This window comes from Salvelinus alpinus, chromosome 1, assembly GCF_045679555.1.
Source record: "Salvelinus alpinus chromosome 1, SLU_Salpinus.1, whole genome shotgun sequence".
Taxonomy (NCBI): Eukaryota; Metazoa; Chordata; class Actinopteri; order Salmoniformes; family Salmonidae; genus Salvelinus; species Salvelinus alpinus.
This window is the reverse complement of record NC_092086.1, coordinates 107,550,679-107,561,405: the sequence shown is the minus strand read 5'-3', so window position 1 is coordinate 107,561,405 and position 10,727 is coordinate 107,550,679. Positions and strand designations below refer to the sequence as shown.

The 10,727-nt window shown below is 42.7% G+C and overlaps 1 protein-coding gene across 5 annotated transcripts in view; it reads left to right on the top strand.

Annotated features, from left to right (window-relative positions):
• Positions 1 to 284: 284 nt before the first annotated feature.
• The window catches only part of LOC139538222 (spermatid perinuclear RNA-binding protein-like), a 202,158-nt gene continuing 191,715 nt past the window's right edge, over positions 285 to 10,727 (top strand). For 4 of the 5 annotated variants that reach the window (XM_071340094.1, XM_071340084.1, XM_071340101.1 and 1 more), the window contains exon 1: positions 1,253 to 1,390. The gene's annotated coding sequence lies outside the window, so the exon portion shown is untranslated. Of the gene's footprint in view, positions 424 to 1,252; positions 1,391 to 10,727 lie in introns of those variants that run through there. The other variant, XM_071340087.1, reaches the window with a different exon arrangement.

Genomic DNA, 10,727 nt, shown 5'->3' with positions numbered 1-10,727 from the left:
CACAGCAGGCTTCTCTGTCATAGTGTCGCAGTAATATACATGGATAGTGAGACATTTTTTTTATAGCGTCCCAAACGATTCGCCCCCTTCACCATGCTTCCTCCTTCACCAGGCAATGCACTAAAGTCAAGTTACATACTACTTACTCACTATACAGTGGGCTCAGCTGGTAACGGTATTATGACCGAGTTTGCTGTTTCCATCCGTCAATCGTCCTGCTAGGCTGAACAGGTGCGGAGAGGAAGGGGGCAATGGCAGTTTCAGCGAATCCTGGTCCTCCAATTAGGAAAAGCACACATTACCACGTGAACAAAGCCGTTGTCTGAGTGATATGGGGACAGGCAGCTCGAAGAGCAGGGGAACGCACATTTAACTGGAAGTAGGCTAAAGGTACCGGGCGGGGACTGAAACCAAGCTATTACGGTAATTGATTTATCATCACACATTTGTGCTGCCGTTATGTGGATGCGGTCGGAATGGTCAGCGGTTGGTTGTTGCCACTGTGATTTTTGTTAGGCTACAAGCGGGCATAGTGAATTCTGATCCAAAGAACGAACATCGCTAGCACAGGCATTGTAGGCTATTAGGCAACGGTACTGTGGGACTTGCTATGCTCCTCAATCAAGCGTCATAAACTATTGATAGATAACACAGCCTCGTAATCCCACCTCTGAGCCCTCTCCGAACCATTGAATTCAAGTATGCTAATTGAACTTTATCCTATCATTTAATTTGACGCCCCTGCTATTGTGAGAATAGTCTATTTGTTGGTGCAGCTAGGCAGGCTGCTATAACCTACTTGAATTATTTATTAGACTGTGTGGCTGGAAGAAATCAATGCTCAATTTGAATGGAGACACAAATAGCCTGGAAATGAGACATATCTTGCACAAAATAAACTTTTTATTTATCCAAAAAGAATGTTCCCATACAAATGCCACAGAGCAGTAATTGAAGTCCCCGTAATAAGTTTGTGTCTTAATCAATATTCTGTGTGTAAATGTGAATAGTGCAGCTCTTACTACACATTTACCAAGTAAATGCATAGACATGTTATTTATAGTAGTTTATATGGCTGTGATATATTTCAGCTTGATGTTTTGCTCTCCGTGCACCATGCCACTGTCTACCCATCCTGTCAGTATACCCAATGCTGCCGCTTTCTCAGCGCTCATAATCAACTGATCCTGTCCACGCCTGCGCAGTTACCATTCATCTTTGAATTCCGTGCAAGAAAGAAACTAGCAGGCGGTTCGTGCTGGTGTCAAACGTGCGAGCTCTTTCGCTGAACGTCGGCACTTGGTTTTTGGTCCTACCAGCGAGTGTCAGAACTGTGCCTGTTATCAACCAACGTATGTTTGGATATCTTTCCCCACTTCAGTAACACACCGTAAGTAGTCAGCATATCTTTTTTTACATCGAACCCTTTTTGTTCGGGGATAAAGTAGTCACACAGCTTGCGGGCGAGAAACAAATGTGGGCTCCGGTCTGTAGCAAGCTCGCTCGATCTCTCGACGGAGTGGCATGCAGGGTCACCGGGACCTGTGTGTCGGTGTAGCTGTTGTAGCTAGCTAACTTTGTAACAACTGTGTAACTAATTGTTCTAGACAACTAAGGAAAATATACTGTTTTGTGAATTGGTACATTGTTGCTAATTTAATCAACTCTAATGGTAAATGTAAATAACCAACAAATAACTTTTTTGACTATCAAGCAAACTAGCCAAAAGCAAATGATATACTCACTCGCTATACGTCGATGTTTTCACCACCTGTGCTGTTGGACGTGTATTTCTATAGGACTGACTAATCCATTTGTCACCTTTTTGACACTAGTAACTATTCATATACATGTGAATATTTGTTTGCTCAGAAAAGCAGCCATCAATAGACGGTGTTATAACATCGTATGTGTTGTTCATCACCTACTGGAGCAGGTGTCGGAACTTCCGCAGTGAATAGGCTATTAAGAGGAGTGTTTAGGCTAGTAGCTAGTACTATTATGGCTAAATCGTATCAACACTAAACAGTCAGCATTTGCTTCATACTATATAGCAATTTTAAATGAATCGTTATCAAAATTAGTACTAGAAATTGTTTAAATGAATGCATTGTGTTTGTGGCGTGTCTTGGAAATGTATTTGGAAATGGTTGTAGATTTTACTTCTGGTTTTGCTGTTTTGACTGTGCTCTGCGCTCTGCGCTCTTTCTCGTGTCTGGAAGCAATACTCGAGTAAACAAATCGAGGTCTAAAGTAAACAAACCAGTATGTTGCTTTATTGTCATGGTTTCACAGTTTCATTGCCATGTTCTCTGTGAAACTCTCCAACATGAGTGTCTGGGAACAAAGAGAAAAACACTGGGGCTTATTTCCTCATTGAGGTTTGTGTCCCTCATCTCTTCCTCATATGTGTGTGTGTGTGCAAGCAAGTGTGAGTTTAGCGTAATGCTCCGCATATGGCTCGAAATTGCTCTTTTTGCTGGCAGAAATAGCAAATAGTTTGTGGGCATAGATGTGTGGTGCCAAAATGTTTTGTTTATTGAATATGATTAGAATTTGTTATGTAAAGGTACAGAATGACAGATTAGAAATATTGGGCAATATGCTTACATGTAGCTTCTTCCAACCTACCTGCTTTTTCAAGTGTCACAAATGAGCATGTTTTGGTGCTGCAGTGGACTCCAATGTATGGCCATCTGAATAGAGCGAGAGAGGGTGTGTTCCCATGGGGTAAAGGTTAAAGTTCAGAGCTTTGTCACTTTAGAAAGACCCTCTGTCACATTTACTGCCACTCTGATGACTCCATGGCCTTTTTGTTTTCTCCTATTGAGTGCCCAGTGGGAGATGTGTATGATGCTTAGTTCATATATTGCAGAGATGTCTGGTCAAGTGGTTGTCACTTGGGGAATGTTATGTTTACGAGAGAAAATTACAGTGACCAGCCACATAAAAATACCTTTTATCTCGAATGCAATCAAGTTTTAGTGTTATTTCTGTTGGTAAAGAGGAAGCTGTGGTCAGAAAAATGTGTGAATTCACTGCACAGTTAGAATGGAGAACACCCTGTTTTTCAGTTCACAATCACCACATAATGGAACTGTCCTCGTCTAAGGACTCCTGTGGGCTTGATAAACATAATCCGAGAAGATGTCAAGTCTCACACAGAATATACAGTGTGTAACTGTTCACCCGTCCTATGAGCTCAATAAACGGCCAGCAGTTGTCATCATTAAAAGGGGAATACAGCGGCGCTCCTCTCCTATACAGCACCATACAGTTTCAGTTGTCATTGCCGTGGATACAGAGAGGTGATTGGATGACTCTTGGTATTGGCTTATCTTCCATTAATAGAATTTACGTTGACCCTGGACTAGATGTTGGAGTCAATGTGATTTATGGGACACACACACACACACACACACACACATTTAGACTTTAAAAGCAGTTTTTACTATGGAGAACTCAGCCTTGTGTTTGTTTGTAGGCATACTGCATGTGTTCTTTATGCAGGTTTACCTAATAGATGAAAAGGGATCATTTTCCTCAGTCACTCTTGATGTGACTGAGATCTATGTGGGTCTCTCTCTCTTTCTCTCTCTCTCTCAATTAAATGTTCAATTTCATTTTAAGGGCTTTATTGTCTTGGGAAACATATGTTTACATTGCCAAAGCAAGTGAAATAGATAATAAACAAAGTGAAATAAACAATAAAAAATGTAACAGTAAACATTACACTTACAAACGTTCCAAAAGAATAAAGACTATTTAAATGTCAAATCATTTGCAAATAGTTAAAGTACAAAAGGGATAGTAAATAAACATAAATATGGGTTGTATTTACAATGGTGTTTGTTCTTCACTGGTTGCCCTTTTTCTTGTGGCAACAGGTCACACATCTTGCTGCTGTGATGGTACACTGTGGAATTTCACCCAGTAGATATGGGAGTTTATCAAAATTGGGTTTGTTTTTTAATTATTTGTGTGTCTGTGTAATCTGAAGGAAATATGTCTCTAATTTGGTCATACATTGGGCAGGAGGTTAGGAAGTGCAGCTCAGTTTCCACCTCATTTTGTGGGCAGTGTGCACAGAGCCTGTCTTCTCTTGAGAGCCAGGTCTGTCTACGGTGTCCTTTCTCAATTCTCTCTCTCCCTTCTGTCTCTCAATTCAATTCAAAGGGCTTTATTGGCATGCGACATTTTTTACATTTCCAAAGCAAATGGAATAGACAATAAACAAAAGGGAAATAAACAATCAGTAAACATTACTCACAAAAGTTTTAAAAGAATATAGACATTTCAAATGTTATATTATTGGCTATATACAGTGTGCAAATAGTTGAAGTTTAAATGGGAAAATAAATAAACAGATACATATAGGTGTAGGATATGCACGATATATCGGTGAACATATTGGAATCGGACAATATTAGCTAAAAATGCCAACATTGGTATCGGCCGATGTTTAGTTTAACGCCGATGTTAAAAACCGATGTCAAAGCTAACGTGCATACCTATATAACGTAGGTACATGACGTAGTAACGCCACTTCAAATGTTGCGCTACACGTGCAACACAGTATTCCTCACCTAGCCCACAATGTCTGCTGTGTGGATCGAGCAGTCAACAAGTCGAGCAGGCATTTGAAAGAGTAAGACAATTTCAGCGAGACAACTCAAAGGCGAAATCCATTAACACCAAGATAATGGAATTCATAGCCCTTGACAATCAACCGTTCTCTGTCGTGGGTGATGTTGGCTTTCGCCGACTGGTCGAACACCGGTGCACACTACCAAGTGTGCTATTTTTCAGATGTTGCCCTACCGGAGTTACACAGGAATAGCGTCACTGCTATTAGCTTCACGACTATGGGTCGTTCCATGTCCATAAAGATACAGTAGCACTGTCAAAGCTGTGCATAAAATTCTGCAAACAAGCAAACCATGGACACGAACGATGTGTTTACAATACCGCGTAGGTAATAAAGCATCACTTGTTCGATCGCAACTTCTGGGGTAGCTAGCTTTAGCTTAGTATCTAGCTAGCACCAATACAACCAGCCTGAAAACAATGACCAGTAGAAACTGCAGTCATTTTCATTATTCTTAGCAATGATTTAGGAATCCTTGTGAGTAAGTATTAGCTAGATAGACACTTGTTGTTCTCCTATTGAAATTGAACTTTGGTTCAAGAAAATAAATAGGTGCCTAACCCTGTTGCCCAAAGCTAATGTTATAAGCAGCCAGCTAGCTTCATCTGGCTACTGAGGCTCGACCGGAGAGGGTTATGTGTTGTGACGCTAGCCACAATAAGAATTAGGCACAATAGTGGAATTTGCGGTTTTCCTTCAAAATAAAAGTATGTCATTGACAGTGATGCAAATTAATACAAATAGTAGAATTATTCCATACTTTTATTTTGAAGGCTAACTGCAAAGTCCACAATTGTGGCTAATCCTTATTGTGGCTAGCTTCACATAGATGGGTCCGACCACCATTAATAAAATAAGAACTGTCTTATAAATTAGGGTTATTTTAGATGACAGCTAGCTATAGTATACAGACCGCTGCGTCCATGTGTGTGTGTTAACTATTTAACTGTACTAGAATGCTTAAAAGACGGCTAAAATGTTAAATATCGGTTATCGGTATCAGGTTTTTTGGCAAGGAAAATATCGGATATCGGTATCAGGTTTTTTGGCAAGGAAAATATCGGATATCGGTATCGGCCAAAAATGTCATCAGTGCATCACTAATGTTGTATTTACAATGTTGTCTGTGCTCCACTTGCTGCCCTTTTCTCATGACAACGGCCCACACATTTTGCTGCTGTGCTTGCAGATCTGTGGCAATTATCTCTAATGTGGTCATACATTGGACATACTTCACTATCTCGCTCGCTCTCTCTCTCTCTCCCTTCTATCACTCTCTCTCTACTCTCTCTCTTCTACCCTCACTCTCTTCTCGCTCTCTCCCTTCCCCTTCTCCCTACTCTCACCCATCTCTCTCTCTCTCTCTCTCTCTCTCTCTCTCTCTCTCTCTCTCTCTCTCTCTCTCCTTCTCTCTCTCTTTTTCTCTCCCTTCTCCTTCTCTCTACTCTCTCACCCATTTTCTCTCTCTCTCTCTGCATCTCTCTCCCTACTATTTCTCTCTGCATATCTTTTTTCTCTCTCTCTCCCTCTCTCTCCTTACTATCTCTGTCCTTTCTCTCTCCCTCCCTCTCTTCTCTCCCTACTATCTCTCTCCCTACTATTTTTCTCTCTGCATATCTTTTTTCCCTCTCTCTCTCCTTACTATCTCTCTCCTTTCTCTCTCCCTCCCTCTCTTCTCTCTCCCTACTATCTCTCTCCCTACTATTTATCTCTCTGCATATCTTTTTTCTCTCTCTCTCCTTTCTCTCTCTCCCTCTCCCCCCCCCTCTCTTCTCTTTCTCCCTTTTCTATCTCTCTCTCTCTCTCTCTCTCTCTCTGCATCTCTCACTCTTGCTCCGTGTCTTCACCTTCCTACTGATTGGAGCTATTCCTGCATTCCATGCAGAGGTGATAGGAAATGTGAACGGCGGTAGTGAATATGAGCTTTTTCCCTCTGTCAGTCTCCAGGCCAGGGCAGTTAAGGTCTGTGTGCTTCTTCTTTCTCTCCTGAGGTTGGTCAGCAGAAACTGTCTGAAACTGAAAAGCATCGCAGCCATTGTTCTCTGGCCAGTCGGGAAGATCAGACGTTATATTATTTGTTGTATTTTTTTTGCATGACACAAACATTTTTTCTTCTCTTGTGTATGGATGCAGTCAGATGGAGAAGGGTGGAGAATAGGTGTGTGTGTGTCTGTTTGTGAGGTTAAGAGAGATAGCATCACCGAGTCAGCAGGTTTTAGCCAGGCTGGCCCTTTTTATTGCTAAGAGCAGGGAGATTCTAAACAGCTCTTTTAAGAGCTGAAGGCCAGGTCAGTATCCTCCCTGGGGTTGTGTCTGTGCGCGTGTGTGTCAGAGTTTGGCGCCAGACATTTGACCAGCAGCATTTTAAATTACAGGACATTGTGAGAAATTTACCGGTCCCCGTTAACCGGTAACTGCCGGCTTTTGTCCCCCCCCCCCCCCAAAAAGAAGCCAATAAGTAAAGAGAAAGAACAAAAAAATCCTATTGTGACATAATGCATTTTAGCCTTGTCTCTGATGGAAATACCAGTCGATGTAAATGTATTTGACTGGTTTATGCTTATTGGCTATAGGTTCATTTGCATAATTCAGTGTTCCGAGTTCCCATCAAACGACAACAGGCTTCATCAGCACGTCACACACCACTTAAAAAAAAAAACATAAACGTAATTGTTTGAAACCTAAACTTTTTAATGTTTCTTATCTTGCTTCAAAGTAGCCTATTAGATCTCCTCTCCTAAATTTCTAACTGATATTTTCATCTCTGTCACATGAAACCGCTCACATGTGCAGTGCCCTTTTGACAACAGTGTTTTCCCGCAAACAACATTCACACGTAGCCTACTGCCTTGTGCGCGTTGCTGCGCTTATAATGTGATGACATCATAGTTTAGCTATTGCTTTTTAACGTTTTTTCTCTCTTACACCGCACATGCGAGCTGGTTCATATAACAGATGAAAATATCAGTTCAAAATTTAGAAAGATGGGAGATATAAAGATGCAACAACTAGCATGGGTTGCTAATTTGACTAGGATTGTCAACAACTAGCATGGGTTGCTATTATGACTAGGATTGTCAACAACTAGCATGGGTTGCTAATATGACTAGGATTGTGCCTTTGGCTACTGGACAATGAAATAAAGTTGATTTGAAAACCAATACAACAGGAGAGAAATAGGCTACTTATTTCAATGCATATGGAAGTCTTTATAAAATAAGGTGTTGTTTCCTACCTTCACCATCTGGGAGCAGACCTGGAGGCAGTATACCATATACTGGTATCAATGAATGGGCAAAACAGTTTTATTTTGAAATGGGATTTTTTTCTTCGAACGGACTATTTTATTTATTCGGCTTTTCCATCAAAAGTCAGCAATTACTGGGTAAAGGAAACCCTGGTGTGTGTTTGTGCGCACGTCCCTGAAGAATCTCTGAAGAATCTCCCGCACAGCACCAACGGGAATTCTGCTTTCTGCACATTTCCATATTCTGTTTATTGGACAGTTGGTAGCCAGCAGGGTCTGGGCCAATTCTAGGGTATTTTACTAAACCTCCAGTGCTCCAGCCAACTGGATTTAGAGAAATATTCAATTCAAATGTGCTGTTGGGATCTGCGTAAATCAATAAAACCCCTTTACATGAATAGGTAGGTAAGGACGTGGTAACAGACATCAGCTGATAGCCTTCACCTATCGCTCTAGCACTAACACACGTTTGCATACTGTGTGTGTGTGTGTGTGTGTGTTTTGCCCATGCATGTCTGTGTGTGTGTGAGGCCAGTGGAAACAAAGCTTCTGTTCTGTGTTGCTGTAATTGGGTTGTATAATAGTCGAAGAAGATGACAGTAGTGAGCAGAGCCAGTAAGGTAGCGGAAACAGATAGTTGCCAGCAGTATACCACCCTGCTAGCAGTATACCACCCTGCCAGCAGTATACCACCCTGCCAGCAGTATACCACCCTGCCAGCAGTATACCACCCTGCCAGCAGTATACCACCCTGCCAGCAGTATACCACCCTGCCAGCAGTATACCACCCTGCCAGCAGTATACCACCCTGCCAGCAATATACCACCCTGCCAGCAGTATACCACCCTGCCAGCAGTATACCACCCTGCCAGCAGTATACCACCCTGCCAGCAATATACCACCCTGCCAGCAGTATACCACCCTGCCAGCAGTATACCACCCTGCCAGCAGTATACCACCCTGCCAGCAGTATACCACCCTGCCAGCAGTATACCACCCTGCCAGCAGTATACCACCCTGCCAGCAGTATACCACCCTGCCAGTAGTATACCACCCTGCCAGTAGTATACCACCCTGCTAGCAGTATACCACCCTGCCAGCAGTATACCACCCTGCCAGCAGTATACCACCCTGCCAGCAGTATACCACCCTGCCAGCAGTATACCACCCTGCCAGCAATATACCACCCTGCCAGCAGTATACCACCCTGCCAGCAGTATACCACCCTGCCAGCAGTATACCAGCAGTATACCACCCTGCCAGCAGTATACCACCCTGCCAGCAGTATACCACCCTGCCAGCAGTATACCACCCTGCCAGCAGTATACCACCCTGCATCTCACTGCTGCCTTGCCTCTGAAGCTAAGCAGGGTTGGTCCTGGATGGGAGACCAGATGCTGCTGGAAGTGGTGTTGGAGGGCCAGTAAGAGGCACTCTTTCCTTTGGTCTAAAAATGTTTTCCCAATTCCCCAGGGCAGTGAATGGGGACATTGCCCTGGGTAGGGTGCTGTCTTTCAGATGTGATGTTAAACGGGTGTCCTGACTCTCTGTGGTCACTAAATGATCCCATGGCACTTATCTTAAGAGTAGGGGTGTTAACCCCGGTGTCCTGGCTACATTCCCAATCTGACCCTCATACCATCACGGTCACCTAATCATCCCCAGCTTCCAATTGGCTCATTCATCCCCCTCTCCCCTGTAACTATTCCCCAGGTCGTTGCTGTAAATGAGAATGTGTTCTCAGTCAACGTACCTGGTTAAATAAACAAAAAATATATAGACAAGTGCTTCCCAAATGGCTCCCGATATAGTGCACTATTTTTGACATGGACCTGGGCAAAAGTAGTGCACTATGTAGCGGATAGGTTGCCATTTGGGACACAGATACAGAGATGTGCTACAGCAGTCAGAAACTAGAGCTTAACCAGGCAGAGTGAGGCATGGATAGGAATGGCCATGTAAGGCATCCTGTACAAGGTAGAGGGGAGTAGATGAACCATGGGAGGCGTACACACACAAGTACATGCGTGCCAACACGCCCCACACACACACACACACACACGTACATGCCTGCATACACACACACACACACACACACATGTACATGCGTGCCAACACGCCCCACACACACACACACGTACATGCCTGCACACACACACACACACACACACACACACACACACGTACATGCGTGCCAACACGCCCCACACACACACACACACACACACACACATGGGAGATAAAGGGGAAACAAAGTAAACACTGCTATCTGTCTCTGTAGCTTACTAAACGTGACCAATTAAAAGTGTTATCCTTGAATGAAAGAAAATAAATAAAGCGTTTTAGCAAAGTCACCGAGTGACTTAATTTGTAGCAGTATTAGTATGACTCGGATGTAAACCAATTTCTGCACAAAATTTGAAAGAAATACGCTTTTTGTGCGTGTGGAAAATTGCTGGGATCTTTTATTTCAGCTCATGAAACATGGGACCAACACTTTACATGTTGCATTTTTTTTGTTCATTATAGTATAAATCCGAGTAGTTTAACATGCTAAGTAGATGCAAAGTATCAAAAAGTTGCTAATATGCTAAAGTTGTCCACGATGAGATTCGAACTCGCAACCTTTGGGTTGGTAGACGTAACGTATCATAGTAATTTGAGGGTTCCGGATTTACATTTACTATGTTATGTCTAGTCTATGAGACCAGGCTGGGATGATAAACACCTGCAGTGCATTCGAAAGTATTCAGACCTCTTCACTTTTTCCACATTTTTATACATTACAGCCTTATTCTAAAATTGATTAAATAGTTTTTTCCCCTCATCAAT